Raw genomic sequence first — 20370 nt, 5'->3', positions numbered from 1 at the left:
CAAAAAAGTTGTAATAAGAGGGATTGAAATGTGTGGGGTCCTATAATAGTTTCAATAGGAAATGTAATGAACCAATCAAATCTCTGATTTTAAAGTCACATGGGGATGCGTAGGATGTGGAGAGTCAATACGCACCCTGCATGCATCGTGCTCGCGTCCAGTACGAGTTCACGAAATTGCATAAAAAAGTTATGTACTTTTTAAGAAAGTTAATGAATATTATTTTTATAATAACCTCAAAAAATCTATTCTCTTAATATTTACATTAAATATATAGAAATACATTTTCCAACATTAAAAAAATTGCGGAAGCACCACACCCATCGCTTCCGATATGCCTATGACATCACGCCCTACTGTGCATCCGTCACGTCACATTATACGTGCATGTTCCGTATGCGCCAGGCATCGCGCAAAGGTCGCATAGCAACCGCGTTGGAAAAGTCGCACCCGTCACGCACCCTACTCATATCCTACACAACGACCGTAAAATGGCGGACACGTTTTGCGCAGTAAGCGAGCAGGGTGTTCGTACGGTGTGCAACTCCATAAAAAAAAAAATAAGTATATTATAAACAATATATAATAATGAAAAAATATATATTTTATGTAAAAAAATTTCATTACAAAAATGTGTAATGTAATTTAAAAAATAACATCTAAAAATAAAATGATTAAAAAATATACTTGGAAAAGTATGACTAAAAATTATGATATAAAAAATCTTTGAAATTCACAAAAAAAACATTGTTTTTCATATATTATAGTTACGAATGAGCATTTACAAAACCTTTGAAATTCAATGAAAAAACATACGTTTCAGACAAGTTATAGCTAGGAATTAGCATTTAAAAAACCTTACAAATTCTCTAAAAAAAACATAGGTTTCAGACAAGTTATAGTTAGGAATTAGCATTTAATAAAATCTGTGATGTCAATTGAGATGTCATCAGTGATGTCAGTTACCATGTAATGAATGATGTAATATGTGACATCATCAGCAGTGGTTTGCCGGCGCGCGAGTTTTAGTTAGTACAACTAACTATAAAGGGGGAATTTCAATGGTTTAATACGAGTTAAATGTCCATCTAACTATAACACCCCTGAAACCTATGCGTTTTTCAGTGAATATATATATATATATATTACCTACTGGCGGTCGCCAGTAGGTATATATAGTTAGGATTTTTTCTCTATGGGATTTTTGAAAATTCTATGTCTAATAACTTTGGCGTTTGTGGACGGAATTGGCTGAAATTTTCAGGAAAATGGAACATTTTGTTTCTGAGCAGCCCCTGACAATTTGGGGGGGTTTCATTAAGGGGGGGCCGAGAAAAAAGGGGGGTCCCAAAACGCCTTTTTCCCATGTTCATTTCCATAGGGCGGTTGGCCTCACTTTTAGCTCGAGCGGCTGAATGGATTTGCACGAAACTTGGCAAAATTGTAGGGACTGTTAGCCTTTGCTAGGTCTCAATATATGTGCTCCAGTGGATTTTGAGTAATTTAGGTTCAAAAAAAGATAAATATCTGGGCGGAGCCTAACTACACATCTGATCTGATTGGCTGTCAGCACTTCATCCAAGAAGTGTTGGCAGCCATCTTGGGACCAATATACATGATAGCACCTCATTAAAAAGCATTGTAGTTAATAGAGGGTTTTAGGACTTTAGTTACATTATAAATCATTTGTTGATGGTACCATACTCGTTTTAGGAACTGTGGTGGGTTCTAAGGTGATTTTACCATGTGAAAAAACCTTCTGCTGTGATATCATGAATATTGTTTGAAAGAAAACTAATATCTCATGATTTTCCCACAGTGGTTTGGAAGGGGATCTATAAGCTAAACTGAAAGCATATTTTCTGTAAATTCACATTATCTTTCTCAGTCATGTGAAAATGAAGTCTGACATTCTCAGTAAAACATGTACGTCCAACAAGGACAGAGACTGTCAGTTGATTCCTTTGTGTTCTACTGCAGCCTCCTAGAGTGTTCTAAAGAACAACTAGAGCGCTAACAGTCCTACTTATTACAAAGGTATGGCACACCTGAAGCCATCTTGATTGGAATAAAGTGGTAACTCTTAAAACATTTAATTTAAAAAGAAACAACATGAGGGGGTATATTTTGCCATAGAAAGTATGATTAGTGCTGCAGAATGAAAAATGAGGGCACATTTTGAGTGACTTCTCAAATCCTTTTCTATTTCATTAAAACATTCTGACATGCAGTCTCCCAAAATGGCCACCAGAGACAAAAGAGCCCAAATGTAGCCCAAATATCACCCAGATGTAGCCCAAGTATAGCCCAATGACAGAATGTCCCAGAGTGTTCTAAAGAACAACTAGAGCGCTAACAGTCCTACTTATTACAAAGGTATGGCACACCTGAAGCCATCTTGATTGGAATAAAGTGGTAACTCTTAAAACATTTAATTTAAAAAGGAACAAAATGAGGGGGTATATTTTGCCATATGAATTATGATTAGTGCTGCAGAAAGAAAAATTAGGGCACATTTTGAGTGACTTCTCAAACCCTCTTCAATTTCATTAAAAAATTCTGACATACAGTCTCCCAAGATGGCCACCAGAGACAAAAGAGCCTAAATGTAGCCCAAATATCACCCAGATGTACCCCAAGTATAGCCCAATGACAGAATGTCCCAGAGTGTTCTAAAGAACAACTAGAGCGCTAACAGTCTTACTTATGACAAAAGTATGGCACACCAGAAGCCATCTTGATTGGAATGAAGTGGTAAGTCTGAAAACACTCAATTTAAAAAGGAACAACATGAGGGGGTTAATTTTGCCATAGAAAGTATGATTAGTGCTTCAGAAAGAAAAATTAGGGATCATTTTGAGTGACTTCTCAAATCCTCTTCTATTTCATTAAAAAAATTCTGAAATGCAGACTGAAACATGCACTTTGAATACCAGCAGCAGACGTCCCTGGTGAGCAGTAGCTTTACTACAGTGATCTAATGTGCAACTAGAGTGCTAACATTCAGAATTTATGGCAAATGTGTGACACATCTGAATGCCTTCTTGATGGAACCAAAGTAAACAAGCATTGAAAATGCAATAGATCTCGCCCTCGTTTAAGTTAAAGCCATTCTTTTGTAATGAGGTGGCTTTTTAGCTTTGCTTTTATTAGTGTTTTTTCAACTTTCATGTAAATAACATGCATCTGTATGCATATAAGTATATGTATGCATGCATTTATGTTTGTATTTATATAGATATACAGATGATATATGTTTATATATGTATGTATATATATATATTCACTGAAAAAACCATAGGTTATAGACCATATATAGTTAGGAATTAGCATTTACAAAACCTTGAAAATTCACTGAAAAAACCATAGGTTATAGACCATATATAGTTAGGAACTAGCATTTACAAAACCTTGAAAATTCACTGAAAAAACCATAGGTTATAGACCATATATAGTTAGGAATTCGCATTTACAAAACCTTATTTTACTCACACAAAACCATTGAAATTCCATATATAGTTAGTTGCATTAACTATATATCGCGCACCCGCAATCCACTGCTGATGATGTCACATATTACATCATTCATGACATGGTCAGTGACATCACTGATGACATCACTGATGACATCTCAAATGACATCACTGATGACATCACTGATGACAACATCCAGTGACTGTATGTTTCTGTAAAGTTAAAATATGTCTTACATATTGAAGAATGAGTGGATGTATAAGTGTCTGGATGAAGGATTTAGTAGGTGCATGACTGACTGTATGAGTGAGTGATTAAATGTGCCTCACTGAGTGCATGGGTTAGTGACTAAACTGTCTTAATTTGTGCATCATTATGTCTGTTGTTCTGTAAACTGTTGCATGTGTTGATAAGTAGCTATATGAGTAACTATATGGGTTATTGATTGGTTGCCCAAGTATTTGTATGGGAGACTGAGTGTGTGTGTGGGTGGCTGGGAGGTGTATGACTCTGTGCATAGATGTGTGAGCAGTTGATTCACTAGATGTATGGTTTCAAAAGTGCATGTGGAAACAGCTGTATGGGCGGTTGACTGTGTGCATGAGTGTATTGGTGAGTGAATGGATATCTCAGTGCTACATGTCAAAGTAAGTACATATGTAAAACACAGTACATGTGAGAGTTGACATATATAAATAACTGTGCATAAGAGCCAGTGAATGTGTGAGTGGCTGTATGGATCATTGTGAACTTGTATCAGGGATTGTATAAGAGAGTAAATATGTGTTAGTATATGTTTGAATAAGTAAAGTTTGTATAACTGTATAGTTGAGGAAATGGAGGTGTGATTGATTCTTTGCATGACTGACTAGGTGTGTGAGTAACTCCATGGATGAGTGACAGTCTGTGAGTGTCTGTTTACACTGATTGTATCTAAGGTTATATTAGAGTCTGAAGAGGTTCATCGTATTATCACATGAATGATATCATCAGTGATGTGATCAGTAATGTCAAATGAGATGTCATCAGTGATGTCATCAGTGATGTCATTTGAGATGTCATCAGTGATGTCATTTGAGATGTCATCAGTGATGTCATCAGTGATGTCACTGACCATGTCATGAATGATGTAATATGTGACATCATCAGCAGTGGATTTCGGGTGCGCGATATATAGTTAGTGCAACTAACTATATATGGAATTTCAATGGTTTTGTGTGAGTAAAATAAGGTTTTGTAAATGCGAATTCCTAACTATATATGGTCTATAACCTATGGTTTTTTCAGTGAATATATATATATATAGATATTTTTATTTATATTTAAGGCACATATATATGCAGTTATATATAATACCCATAGAAACTTACCTTCATGATATCTTTGTCCTCGATATTCTTGACACAATACTTTGTCCGCACAATACTATTTTTTCGATATTTTGTCTAAACACCAAAGTTAGGCCCTCTACCTGAGTGTCCTGTTCAAGTCACAGTTATATCATCACAAAGGAATGACAGTTACAGTAATGGAGATTACAAATTTTTGGGGAACAATAAAATACAATTTGTGTTTTTCAGCAGGGTAAAGACGAAAACCAGCAGCCCTGCTGCGGGAAAGCAACCAAGAAGTGGACAGTACGATGCCTGAAACGTATAAGGTAGAATCTATTTCTTGACTGGGGATCCGTTCTAGATAATGTTCAATCCCACTGGAGTGGTGACGTCCATATGGCGGTGGGCAGTGTCTATGGCTTGTACTGCTTTCTACCTTTTCAGGTTGTAATTTGGCAGAAAGAAGGTAGGAATTTGAGACTTTGTATTCCCGGTAATCACATTTGGGCAATGAAACAAATGTCGGACTACAAGATCTGTGAAAAATTTCCTTTCATATGCCAGCCAAGTGAAGTTATTGCTATGATCCAAATGAATGCAGTCGGATAGTATACAGCAAGAAAACTTGGTAAGTGGAGAACTCCAAATGTTTGGTCTATAGTGAAAGAAGGGCTACTCTAATTGTTTCTATGATAAACGGATGACCAACATCGATGTGGGTGATAAGGAAGGCCTTTTTAGTTGTGGCTGCTTGTAAATGGTTAGTTTGCCCACCCCCATACCTCAATCCATAGGTACCCACTGCAATGCATTTTAGTTTGTAAAAGGCTAAGAGATCTTTCGCCAGTTTCTACTTAAGTTTCCTAGTGAAGTTAAAAATAGCCTTTAATACACTGTTCATTTTTTGCCTTCTTTGTTTTACCCATTTTAAATTTGCATCCAGCAGAATACCAATTTTAAACTTTTGAAATGACCGTACCATTCATGCTACATCTCTTGGCCCTTGTGTTTCTAGGGCCAAGCATAATAATAAATGATTTTTTGTGGTTGACTCCTAGTTTTAGATCCAGCATGAAATCCTTAAATGTGAGTGCTGGAGCCCGTTGGCTGTACACGAAAGGAGCACAGCTTCGTCAGCATACAATATTATGAGCACTGGCCAATCCCCTAATCTTGGCGGGTCCTTTCCCTTGCTTTGTAAAATTGGATGCAATAAATTAATATAATAAAGGTAAGGAAAGGGAGTTAAAATGCAACCCGGCCTAACACCCTTGATAACTTGGAAAATGGGAGTACATTCCCCACCAGAGTCAAAAAGTACCTAGACTATGTATTTCCAATGCAAATGTTTGAGTAGTTTGACCAGACTTACCTCCATCCCAGCCTGGGTCATAAGTTCCCACAGCAGGCCCCTGTCCACTAGATCAAATGCACTGGACAAGTACATGAAGGCTAGGTTTATTGTGCCTTTCTCAGCTTTTCTATATTTCCCCGAGATTTTAAACAAGATGAGGGGCTGTTAGACCATCCCTACACCTGGTCGGAAGGCAAATTAGACTACAGAAAGAAAACCCCTATCTTCAGCCCAGGCCTCCATTTCTCAAGGATTATCGTACCTAATATTTTGACAGATGAGTCCAACATCGAGATGGGTCAATAGCATGTTGGATCTCCTCTGTCGCCCTTTTTAAAAATTGGGATGATAATTGATTTTTTTCCATGAGTTAGGTGTAAATCACATTATCCTAAGCCGAATTCCCAAGCTCATGGAAAAAATAAAGAAAAAAGATTTGTGAGTGCAAAGCCCAGGACTGAAAACAGTGTCCATGATGATATGGAGTTAAATGGTCACCGCAGAGATGCCGAAGATTGAATTTCTCCATGTGGCGCACTCTCATCAAATGGCCACATTGTTTTCTCAAAACAAAGTAGCAGCTGATCAGGCTTACCATCACTGTAGTGGTAAGGTCAGTTTTCTTCAAAACATCTTATGATTTTAGTACCATTTCACTGCTAGGCCATCCCCGCTGCTAAGCTTTTTTCTGGCTATTTGGGTAGTTTGCGGTTAGGCCTCATAACATTTTGTCCACATAAGGTATCCATGCCACATTTGAATGCTTTTCTTCCAACATCATGTGCATTCTGAAGGTACCCAGAGTTTGTGGATTCCCCTGGAAGTGATTGAGAAATTAGCAAAAATACAGCAACATTTTGTTTTTGAGGGAGAGGAAGTGCTGTAGAAGAAAGCATCTGACTTTTTCCCTGCTAATGGTGTCAATGAAGGTTTTGCATTGCTACAATCACCATCTTACCAGCTTCCAGTAACAGGCAGACTTTTGTCAGAAAACAAAAGAGTACCACGTAATTTTGGCATTTTAGTGGGACATAGCCTCCTTTTCCTATTTTTTGTGCTTTCAACGTTCCAGTTAGTGTTAAAAATGGGTGTGATAACTATAATGGATCCCGGAAAGCTATACATTTCTGAAAAGCAGAGAAAATTCTGAAATCAGCAAGAGGTCATTTGTGTTGATCCTTCAAGATTACCTATAGAAAGTAACAGTTAAAGTAAACAAATATTGAAATTGAGTTGAAAAAAACAGCCATTTGTGCCTAAGGGGTCCATTAGGCCGCCATCCCGGTGCAAAAATGGACCGGCCGCTATAAGGGCGGGCGTCCCGTTTGGGCCATTAGGATGCGCACGCCACAGTGGCAGGCGCATCCTGTATTTTTAATATTGCGGCGGGTGGTGCACATGGTGGAGTGGGGGTACCCCCGATGTGCACCCCCCACCCCCAGAATCCTTGGGGGCTGTAACAGGCCCCGACAAGTGATTCCCGCATGAGGCATGTGACCGCCCCATCATGATATGGTTGGCAGTGATTAACAGACACCGCCACCATATTAAACTCTTTTCCGCCGGTCAGCTTGTTGACCGGGCGGAAAAGCGGCAGACGGTCTTTCCATCCGCTGTGGTCCCCCCCGCCAGAGTGATATGGCGGGGGGGAAATGGGTGGCGGGCGGGGCGATCCGCCCGACATCCTAATGGGGCCCTAAGTTTTCACCTGTTACATCTTCTAAGTATAGCAGATTTTTTTAAGCAATATACTGTTATGTACACTGGACCCTTCTGGCTGCGAGGATTTATAGGACTTGTCTATGGTACCCAGAACCAATATCTGAGCTGCACCTTGCAATGGTTTATCATTGTGTACCGAGTATACCGCAATTAATTTGGTAAAATATAAAGAATGAAAAATAGGTATCAAGGAAACCTATGTATTTCTGAAATAGGAGCAACATATGGAGTTTAGAAGCAGTGATATTTGCACATCTCCGAAATTGTGGGTACCCATACTAGCATGTGAATTACCAGGGAATTTTCAAAATGACTTCTTTTTTACACACTGTCTGTCATCCCGAAGGCAGAATTGCATAAAAAGTCAATTGTCAACTACACTTGTTCTACTAATCGGTGATGGAAAGTTCTGGAATCTACAGGGAGCCACAAACATCCACCTGCCCAGCATTCCCACAAGCCTTCTGATAAAATGGTACCTCACCTGTGTGGGTAGTACTAGTGCCCATGACAGGAAACGCCCCAAAACGCAACATGGACACATCACATTTTTCTAGTGAAATTTGACCCTTTTTTGCAATGTGCCTAGCTGTAGATTTTGAACCATAGCTCTTCTGGCACCTAGGGAAACCTAGCAAATCTTTACATTGTTTAAAACTAGGCTTCCAGAGAATCCAGGATGGGGTGTCTTGTGTGGCTGTCATCAGGTTCTGGACGAAGAATCCCTTGCACACCTCAAACTTTGTCAACAAAAACACATTTTCCTCAAACTTCTTTGATGGAAAGTTCTGGAATCTATGAGTAGCCACAAACTTCCACCCATTCAGCATTCCCAGAGTCTCCCGATAACAATTGTACCTCACATGTGTGGGCAGGCCTATTTCCTGAGACAGGATATGACCCAAAACGCACCGTGCACACACCACATTTGTCAAGTGAAATCTGAGTATTTTTCCCCAATGTGCCTAGCTGTGGATTTTGGACCCTAGCTCAGCCGGCACAAGGGGAAACCTATCAAACCCATAAATTATTGTAAACTAACACCCAGCGAAATCCAGGATGGGGTGACTTGTATGGTTTTTACCTGATTCTGCTACCTCGAATCCCCTGCAAACCTCAAACGTTACCACATTTTCCTCACATTTCTGTAATGGAAAGTTCTGGAATCTGTGGGGAGCCACAAACTCCCACCCACCCAGCATTTCTCCGACTCTCCAGATAAAAATGGTACGTCACTTGTGTGGGTAGGCCTAATGCCTGTGACAGGAAACACCCCAAAATACAATGTGGATGCATCATATTTTTCCAATGAAATATGTCCCTTTTTAGCAATATGCCTAGATGTTAATTTTGGAGCCTGCTCAGCTAGCACCTAGGGAAACCTAGAAAACCTGCAAATTTTGGAAAAACAGACATCCAGGGGAATCCATGATGGAGTGACTTGTGTGGCTGTCATCAGGTTTTGTTACCAAAAATCCCTTGCAAACATCAAACTTTGTGAAAAAACAAACACATTTTCCTCACATTTCTGTGATGACATGTTCTAGAATCTGTGGGGAGCCACAAATTTCCACCAACCCAGCATTTCCCGAAGTCTCCTGATAAAAATGGTACCTCACTTGTGTGGGTAGGCATAGTGACTGCGACAGGAAACAGCCTTAACATAAAAAATATTGTAAAAATATGAATACAGAGAAAAATAAAATAGGAATATATTTTCTTTAACCGTGGTGTAAGGTTTCTCTCAAAATAACACAGTCTTTGAGTTCCAGAGAGCAGACTGATCATTGTTGCTCCTTACAAAAATATTGATTCATCATTGATTAAATCAAACATTGTAATCTATAGGTTCAGGACCACTGTTTGTTTATAATAATATTCTCCCAGCTCCATACCTTATGGGCTACCCCATTTTCGTAATGGTTAAGCGCATTGTGGGCACATCACTTTCTTCCAGTGAAATCGGACTTATTTTTCACATAATGCCTAGCTGTGGATTTTGGACCCTAGCTCAGCCAGCATCTAGGGAAATGTAAAAATATGTACATTTTTGCAAACTAGACACCCAAGGGAATCCAGGTTGTGGTGACTCATCTGGCTCTCACCAGGTTCAGAAACACAGAATCCCCAGCAAACCTCAAACTTTGCAAAAAGAAAACACACTTTCCTCACATTCCTGTGATGGGAAGTGCTGGAATCTAAGGGTAGCCAAACTTCCACCCACCCAGCTTTTCCCCATGTCTCTCGATAAAAATGGTACCTCACTTGTGTAGGTAGGCCAAGTGCCTGTGACAGGAAATGGCCCAAAACATACTGTGGAGACTTGGCTTTGCTAGGGAGTCACCTGCATTGTTGGTCCCGGCCTCAGCGGGCATCTAGGGAAACCTATCAAACCCAGACATTTTTTTAAACCAGACACAGGGAGTACAGTGATGTGTAGCTTGCGTTGATCCCCAATGGTTTCCCAATGGTTTCCCACTCACATTATACAGCAAACCTCAAATTTAACAAAAAAAGCACATTTTCCTCACATTTCTGCATGGGAAAATTGTGGGATCACCGGGCTGACATAAATTTCCTACCACCCAGTGTTCCCCAGGTCTCCATATAAAATGGTACCTCACTTGTGTGGGTGGGTCAAGTACTTGCAAGAGGGAAGGGCCCAAAACTTATTGTGGAGACATCAAAAATCTCCTCAACCTGGTTTTGCAAGGGCGATACCAGCATTTTTGGTTCTGGGCTCGGCGGCCATCTAGGGAAACCTACTAAACCCAGATAGTTCTGAAAAGTAGACAACTGGGTAAGTCCAGGGAGGTATGGGTTGCATGGATCCCCCAATGTTTTCCTACCCAATGCAAACCTCAAATTTACCTAAAAAACACAAATTTTACTAATATTTCTGTCTGGGATCACTGAGCCAGCACAAATTTGCTGCCACCCAGAGTTCCCCTTTGTCTCCCGATAAAAATGACACCTCACTTGTGTGGGTGTCCAATGCAGAGTCACCCTAAAAACAAATGTTGAAAAATAGGGCTTTGAGCTTGCTGTGCTTTACCCTCAATCCCTATGTTTTTTGCCCTTCCCAGTCTCAGACCCTCGTCCCACCCACACAAGTGAGGTATCATTTTATTTGGGAGACTAAGGGGAAATGTGGATGGTAGGATATTTGTGCCGGCACGGTGAACCCAGGCATAATTGTGAGGAAAATGTGATTTGTTTAGCTAAATTTGATGATTGCAGGTAAAAAGATATATTTGGGATTGATAGGTTTCTATGGATGGCCGCCGATACCCGGACCAAATAGTCACGTGCCCCCTCATGCAAAAGTAGGTTATTTTGTGATAGATAGGGGTTTCTGCATTTTTGGTTCCAGGCTCAGCGGCCAGCAAGGTCCCATTTTCAGCTGGAGACGTGGGGGCATGCTAGTTGTGTGAGTGTTTGTGGCTCCCCACAGATTTCAGAACATTCCATCAGAAAAATGTGAGGGAAATGTGAATTATTTGGACAAAGTTTGAGATTTGCAAGGGATTCTGGGTAACAGAACCTGGTGTGAGCCACATAAGTCACCCCATCCTGGATTCCTCTGGGCATCTATGTTTCGAAAATGTACAAGTTTGCTAGATTTCCCTAGGTGCCGGCTGAGCTAGGGCCCAAAATTCACAACTAGGCACATCGCTGCCTCCCAAGGCTGGGCAGATTGGCTGGCTATTGCCTTGATATGCTGCTAAGGTGGGGCAGAAAGAATCTGTCCCTTTTTTTTAGGGGGGGGAGCATTGGCATGACCATTCTGGGCAGCCCCCACTCCTACCCAAAGAAAAAACAATAGTCCCTGGTGCCTAGCAGTCTTTTTGCCCCCACCCCAAAGGCAGATCAGGGGCCATTGCTCCCATATGCCCCAGGGGGGCAGAAAGACTATGCTTATTTTATAGGGGGGTGGAGGCATTGGCATGCCCATTTTGGGAAGTCCATACCCCTGCACTAAGAAAAAAGTAGTTACTGGTGTCTAGTAGGCTCTCTACCCCTCCAGGGATCTGGGTCTGTTGCCTGACCTGCCTCCTCTTTTATAATAATCCCATTCTGTCCCTGGCATTGCAGAAAGACTGTCTCATTTGTGTTTAATGGTAGGGGATTTGGCATGCCTATTTTGGGCAGCCATCACCACTCATATTTAAACAAAATAATACCTGGTGCCTTGTTGGCTTTCTGACCCCTGGGGGCAAATCGGGGTAATAACAGCCATCTGCCCCCCCAATTCTCCAGTTTGGGGTGTAGAGGCAATTGCATGCAACATTTAGGCAAGCCCCCATCCTTACATTTAAAAAATCCCTGATGTCTAGAGTGGGGTATGGCAGATCAGGGCCTATTGCCACCTTCTGTCCCACCGGGTGGTAGAAAGACTGTTTGCAAGAGCATTTGGGTGGGGGAATGGTATTGCCCATTTTGGGCAGCTGCCGCCCCTCTTCTTTATAAAAAAATGAAAAATTCCCTGGGGCTTAGCGGCCTTTCTACCCGCTGGGTGCAGAAAAACTGTCCAGTTTGTTTGGGGAGGTAGGTGCATTGGTATGCCTATTTTGGGCAGCCCCCAATCCTAAATTTACATTAGAAAACCTATCCCTGTTGCCTAATGTGCCCCAATTTGCCCCCATGGGACAGAAAGACTGAATATGCCCAAATACTTTGGAGGGAGCAAAGGCCCTTGCCCAGGGTGCCGCTCCCCCTCCCTGGTGTCTAGTGGTGGATCCCTGCTTGGGGATTGCACTCCTGTGGCGATCCCCAAGCAGGGATCCCCTTTCCAATGATACCTCTCTTGTCTGCTTATGTGCTCGTGGTCTGAGATAGCCCTACAAGCAGGTAGGCAGTGAAAGGGAAATGAGTTGATCTGCTTTTTTTCACTTTCATTTTTAGTGAAGCTATTTCCCAGCTCTTGAGGCTGTTTTGGAAGAAAGGAAATCTCTCTGGAGTCTGCACCACAGGGATTTCAATTGTCATGCACGGGGATGCACGTGAGCCATCTAACGCACATGAGCACCATTTCGGCGGATGGCTCCAGTGCGTCCGATGCATGGAGGAGTTTAAAATATGGTGCTGGTGTCCACCTGTTTCATATGACTGGGGGTTTGATGGTCCCATTTCGATTTTTCTGCCTTTTTTCAGTTTTATCATTACCAGTAGTGCATTTAGAATATTTGGCGAGTTTCATTAATGTGCGTTGTACTCCTATAAGAGGAGGAGGAAGCGCCCTGCATTAATTAGTCTGGTGGGTTGCAGGTGTCGGCGATGCTAGATGTAATTGGTGAATGAAAAGATGATGAAATTCAAATCTTCAGTAATGGTTATTGTTTAAAATGTATGCCGGGGTACTTTATGCTAATGATGGTTTTCAATGATAATATTTATGAGGATGCTGTCCTGAACTGTGGTAGCCATCAAGGCGGACCTTGCGAATGCATTTGGAACATTTCTGTACGGCTCCATCAAACATGACAGTGCCGTACGGTAACGATTCAATACTTTTTATTTTCAAGAATGAAACCCCAAAGTGGATTTTTGTGTTTGAAAATGAAAAAAAAGCAATGCCCCCTTTGCCATGGTAGTATTCTCCCATCGCAAGGGGGGATTTTTAGTTTTTGACTGCCTCTTACTGCCAGGGTTTGCCATTTGATTTAGGCAGGCCAATATATAGCCAATTCACTGATGACCCTTACTAGGTTGGACCATCAGAGCAGTCTCTGGCATTGCCAAACCAGTCTGTCTGCATAAAAATTCAGTCGGCAAACAATTAAATTAACAGTAAGCATGCTCCATCTTCTTTGTGACTTACCACCAATATATCAATTAAGTCCTAAGTAGGGATGGGTGTGAAACCTAACACTTTACTCCTCACTTTGGATCCTTCTCTATCTAACATAGATGCATCCTACTATTTTTGTGTGGTCAGGTCATAGTCCTGATGTTGCAAACAATGTTGGTAGTTATCTTCAGTGGACTTATTTGTGCACAATGCATGTGCTGTTGAAAATTTGCACTTTTGTGAAGGAGATTATCAGATTTTTTGTTTTATATTTTCAGTGTTGTTTTGGAGAGGTAGTTGATAGATATTATTGATGGATATTGTGGTTGTATTGATATGATCAGTTAAAAGGTTAACTCCATGACATGCAATTTTATGTATGTCTATTCTGCTAGGTGATCTAGTCATAGACTACTATGTGCCTGTGGAAGGGGGATGGGAGCACACTGCTTCACCTCCCAGCACAGTTCACCCCTTTGCATCCTAACTGTGCTGGGACTGTGAGGCAGTGTGCTCCCAACCCCCATTCTGTTTAAAAGGCTCCCTTGAGCCAGCAAACTGACGAGCTTTGGAGATGCACCTGTGTGCCTGCGTGCCTGTGAGTGGTACTGTGACCTGAGAGGAACTTGGCAGTATTTCCAGCAACCCCAGATGATTTTTCTTTGCTCTCTAAAACTGCTGCTCTCTACTGATGAAGGGCTCAACCCAGAAACATGTGTCTAGAGATATACAGCAATGTCTGCACCAACTTTGGTGAAAAACTCCACTTATCTTTGAAGTAAGTTTGAACTGTGTATTGCATTTACCTGGATGCAAAGGGGCGAACTGTGCTGGGACTGTGAGATAGTGTGCTCCCAACCCCCATTCTGCTATGTGCCTGTGATTGAGTCTTTAAGTGGGACTGGAAGATCATGTTCCACTTATTAATGTGTGCCCTCAATGCTGAACCTCTTGTGCAGTGTCGGTATTCCCATGTTTGTATAGCTATTGTGCAGCTTTTTCTTTAGTTGTGACACAAACATGTATCTTGTGTTCACTCTATGTTATCATGGACGTCAGTGCTCATTTTCTTTCTGTAATACTGCCAGGACACTCCTTTGAGCAACAGATATGCTTTAGGAGTGCCCTTACATTTCAATTTACATCATTGTATGAGACTTCACTCATATGAATGCCTCGGTGTTTGTTCATATGTGCACCTAATACTATTACATAATTCCCAATATTACTTTAGTAGAATGCTGTCTTCCTCTGCTCATATCTGCAGTTTTGCAATTGTTATTTATTTTCTCAATTCTATCATGTTTTGCGGTGGAAGTCGAAACGTCTCTTTGCATGTGCTCATTTCAGAAGCAGTTTGTACAACCTGACTACTGAATCCATTGATGTCTGTCAGTCAATTACACCTGAAGCCCTAAAGGTATCTGATATATGATCTCCAGCTAAAGCATCAAGAAAACACAGTTAACCTCACTGGAAAGTGGAGAGACTCCATTCAAACATAGACCTACAAAAAAAGGAGATTCAGAAAGTTAGGATGAAAGTGGAATAAAAATATAACAAAGAAGAAAAAAACATGATGCAACACAATACAGAATTTACAAGGCAACGATTAAAAAAGCTTAAAAATGTCACTGCTACCAACATATTACATATGCTACTAATTCAACCAAAGTATATTTCAAAATGATCTCTGAATTCCAGCAACTATACTGCATCTTAGACATGACCATTACTACTTAACACTCTGTAACTCAATTGCTAAACACCTGACTTAAAAAGTCAAGGGGGCATATTACCAAGCAATAGCGATAATTGTCGCTATTGCTTGGTTAGAGACAAAAATTTACCGCTGAGCTGCGTCGATGTTTATCGCAAATAAACCTTGGTATTACCAAGGTTTATCGCAAATGCGATAAAAATCGCCGCAATGCATGAATATCACTGAAAAGTCAGCGATATTCATGCATTACCGAGCTAATGCTCTTAGCCATGTTATCCACCTCCCATTGGATAACATGGCTAAGAACTGCTCAGGGCAGGTGTTAGCTTTTGGAGATATTCGCGCTTAGCGCAAATATCTCCAAAAGTTGGTAATAGGAGATAGCGATGTTAGCGACTGTTTCCAGTCGCTAACACCTTGGCACGCCCACTTTGCATGTCATTAGTGATAAATATCACTGACATGCAAAGTGGGGCCCAAGATGGTCGCTATCTCCTACTAGCTGTCGCTAACTGGTGTTAGCGACAGCTAGGTAATAGGGAGATAATTTTATCTCCGCTTTCTTGGCTTTTAAAGCCAAAAAAGCAGAGATAAACCCCCTTGATAATATGCCCCAAGATCTTGAGACTTTCTTCTTAGCCAAAGCAGACACTAACCAATCACATTATCAAATATGCTAATCAAAACAACAACAAACACGCAAAGTTCTATTGGTTTAATGGGCAATTCCTAAATGAAATAATTGACTTAATTAGTTCCATCACTAATGCCAGATCTCCTGCTGACTCATGTCTCCATAGATATTCAAGAAATCCATCTATGTGAGCTTACCGGCCTTACAGACCATCAATACGTCAACTATCAGTTGGGGTATTACCAAGCAAACTTAAAGCATTATATATTCAATCAATTTTGAAGAAGCACCAATTGGACCTGGAGGAACCAACAATTAAAAAAACTTTATCAAATGGATCACTTCTTGGTAAGTTCATGAAAAAAACATAATTAACACATATTTTAGAGCTCATCGCAAAAAAGCCTCTTCTTTGGCAAAAAATACAGATAATGCCCTGAATTAAGCATTACATGGACACTGAAAGCAATGAGTGACATTATCATAAACAATGTAAATTCTGACGGGTCCACCACAATACCCTTACTGGACCTTTCAGAAGCTGTTGCTACTGTGAACTACCAATTATTACTTAAAATACAGTAGAATAGCAGAATGCAAGCACTGCTCTAAAATGGATACAGTCATATCTAACCAAGAACACAAATCATATCCCTGCCTCCATTACCACCATAACCAATATTACAAAATATTGATGTTCCCCAAGTCTGTATAAGCATGCCTCTTCTTCTTACCATGTACCTAACCCCACTCTCTGTGTTAATTAACTACTTTATCTAACCTGCTACAAGTAGTCCGATTCCCAGATTATTCCTAAACTGTGAAAACATTTCACTTTGTACCTTTGGGCTTCACAGAATGTATGCATCTGAAAAACAATCCCTCCAAAATTGAATTACTAACCTGTCAACTTAAATGTAACAACAATCCAGCCACCGCCTCATCTAATTAAATTGTATCATCTCCCACTAGTTCAACTGAGATAAAGAACTTGGATGTGAAAATAGACTTCAAACTGAACAATGTGATGAAAAGTAGAACTATATGAAATGTTCCCTACCTGGACAATCCCTATAGTGTTCAAGCCTCAACAACCTTCATGCTCTCAAAACTATGCCAATGGATCCAATGTAAGGCATAAAAAACGCTTGATCAACAAACTCTGAATACCAGATACGGCTGCCAGACATGTAGATGACCTAAACAGATGTGACCACATAACCCTTTTGCTCATAAAACACTCCATTGCACAAGACCAATTGTTCTGCAATCCAAATTGAAATACTCTATTCAAAAGAGGAACTTCAGATCAAGAGTAGAACTGCCACTTATCATCTCACCTTTCAGAAGAACCCGCATGGGCTAACATTCTTAGTGCAAGCATACAAGTTATGAAAGGCATTGCCTAATATAATAAGGCCAATTAGGAACCATCTACAATCAGAGAGGCAAAAAAAGTTTACTCAGTGCCTTGATAAGACTCAACCTCTCAATCATTGCAATAAATACACTAATAACGAATTATCTGGTCCAGCGGGACAGCAAGCCCAGTTGGGATATGCAAACCATGTCTTCATGGATTTATATGTTAGAATATCATTTACATGAATATTGTGTTACAAATATCATACCAAAAGTATTAACTAATAAAATGTTCTTAAATCCACATCTATGTAGCTTGAAGATATTTACATTGTCAAGATGCATGCATGTGAAATAAGTAGCGTAAGTTGCACTTACCTAATTATTTAGCCATTGATATTCTTCTACCATACTTCTGCATATGAATAACTGATTAACACCCTAGTAACAAAGTAGGTTATGTTGCCACTCATGTACAACCCACTTAATGACCAACTCCCCATATTGAACAGATACTTCCAAAGCTTTCAACAAAACATGGGCCAAAATAGGATGTGAGTACTCGTTTGTTAAATAATTCTTGAGAGTAATAAAAATTGATCTTCTGTATTACTGATACAGGATATTTATAACAGAGGGAAGGCACCAGGTAAATACCTATCCAGATGTGGAGAAACACAAATTCTTGCAGGTCCCACCATATGTAAGGACTAATAATGTTTGCATAATTGGAAGGCTGCACCTCATACACCACCCTGGGTGTCATTCTTCATATTTTGTTTTCTGAACATTTCTTACAATAGCCACCAATTACTAGCCATTGAGTTCTAGCCAACATGCGTTTCATCATTTGGGATTGGTCAATGTCTCATACTGAGCGATACCAAAGGGGATGATGGACGGAGTGTTAGAGCAAATCCAACACTCACCCCAAGTCAACTGATCTGGGTAAAATCCATCATAATTCTTTAGCGCACACCACCACCCCAGTTCAGACATGGCCATATGCAAATCATTCTGACCCTGTGCCTCACTGGAACAGTCCAGCCCAAACTGCCAAGCCATGTCTTCTCTGGACCGAAACAAGCATCCTGGGGCCGGTTTAATGTAAGTTGGGGAGACTTGCTGTTGTGGTAATATCATTTGTGGGACACCATGTAATGTTTTGAAATGTACTTAATTAGAAGCATTTAATATTGATAAACGTTTTCCTAGCATTCTGCTGATAACTTCACCTGGAATTTATTGGTGGTTAGTAGTGATAATTGTGCTTTGGGAGGTCATAGTGTAATGTTAATACATACCCCCAGCACAACCCCTACACTTCACAAACACTACTACACTACCCTAAACCTTAAAACACTACTCCCAGCGTGAACTTCTATAGTAGATAACCACCACTGCACTTCTTTAAACCCTAAAACACTATCCCCTACGATAGACGAACACCACTGCACTATTCTAAACCTTAACACACTACCCTCAGCACGACCCCTACACTACACAAACACCAGTGTACTACCTTAAATGCTAAATCTACCACCAACACAACCCCCTACTCTACACAGAGACCAATGCACTACCTTAAACACTAAATCTATCCCCAGCACAACCCGTTCAGTACACATCACCACTACACTACCCTAACCCTAGAACACTACCCCTAACACTTATACAAACAGCACTTAGGCAGTAACTTAAAGTTAGTGTTATAAAATCACTATTACAAATATACAGTTATCCATACAGTTACTGATGCAATCACTTAGTTACATGTATATTTCTTTATATACAATAACTGTCACACACAGTGGCTTTCATTTTTGTACTTTATTGTACATGTATCATTGAGAGACATATTTGCTCATTACCATGCCCATAAAGATATTAACTCACCCAAACAATTGTTATAACATGTAGTCTTAACGCCATAAACCTACTGAATCAACTATTCACACATCTTTGGGCAGTCAGACACCCCCCAGCGACCCACACACACATTCACTCTCCCATACAAATACTCAGTTAACTAATCAGTAAGTAATATAGATTTTCACGTAGGTAGTAACCAACTGGTGCAGTAGTTTACAGAACAATTGACAAAGGATTAAAGATATTCACACAGTTTAGTAACTATCCAATATATTTAATGAGACACTATAAATTATTCAACTAATCAATCAATCCCACTGCTACTAAATCCTTTATCCATATTTTTTTATATCCAGTCATTCTTCAATGCAGATTGCTATATATATAATACATATTTAAATAACCAACCAAACCACATTCACTGGATGCTGTCATCAGTGATGTCATAAGCGATGTCATATGACATGTCATCAGTGATGTTATCAGTGATGTCACTAACCATGTCATAAATGATGTAATATATATACGTAAAGGGTTGCGTTTGAAGGGGCCGGTTTTAGAAGGAAAGGAAAAGCTATGCAGGGTAACTTTTTGTCTCCTTGTAAATATGGAGGAGCCACCTGCGCAACCAGTACATCACAAAAAGTGGCGCACTGGTGGCGCACAGAGCTTGTAAATCTGTTGTACAATTATTTTCATTTCTCCTCATTTTTTTCTTGCAATATATGCTACAATGAATAGCATATATTGTAGGATAAAAATGTCTTCACTGATTGATTTTGTGCAGGAAGGTGTGTCTTCCTGCACAAAAGCAAACTCCACATGACACAGATATTTTTGCACCATGGTGCAAGGATACATGTATCATCACATGCCTGCAGTTTAAACAGCAGTGCAGAGGGAAGGACAGACTTCCAACATATTTATGTACATATGTTGCATTGTCCTTCAGAAGTAGCTCAGCACGCTGTAGGTAAAGAGCTTACAGTGTCATGCTACAGCACTTCCTTATAGTTCTGCAGTTATACATATCTGACAAATGTATTCTTTGCTGAATTATGCAGTATACATTTAGTTCTTTCTTTAACGAGAGTATTTAGTTCT

Source organism: Lissotriton vulgaris, chromosome 4_1, assembly GCF_964263255.1.
Source record: "Lissotriton vulgaris chromosome 4_1, aLisVul1.2, whole genome shotgun sequence".
Classification (NCBI taxonomy): Eukaryota; Metazoa; Chordata; class Amphibia; order Caudata; family Salamandridae; genus Lissotriton; species Lissotriton vulgaris.
The sequence above is the reverse complement of the archived record's forward strand: the minus strand, read 5'-3'. Positions refer to the sequence as shown.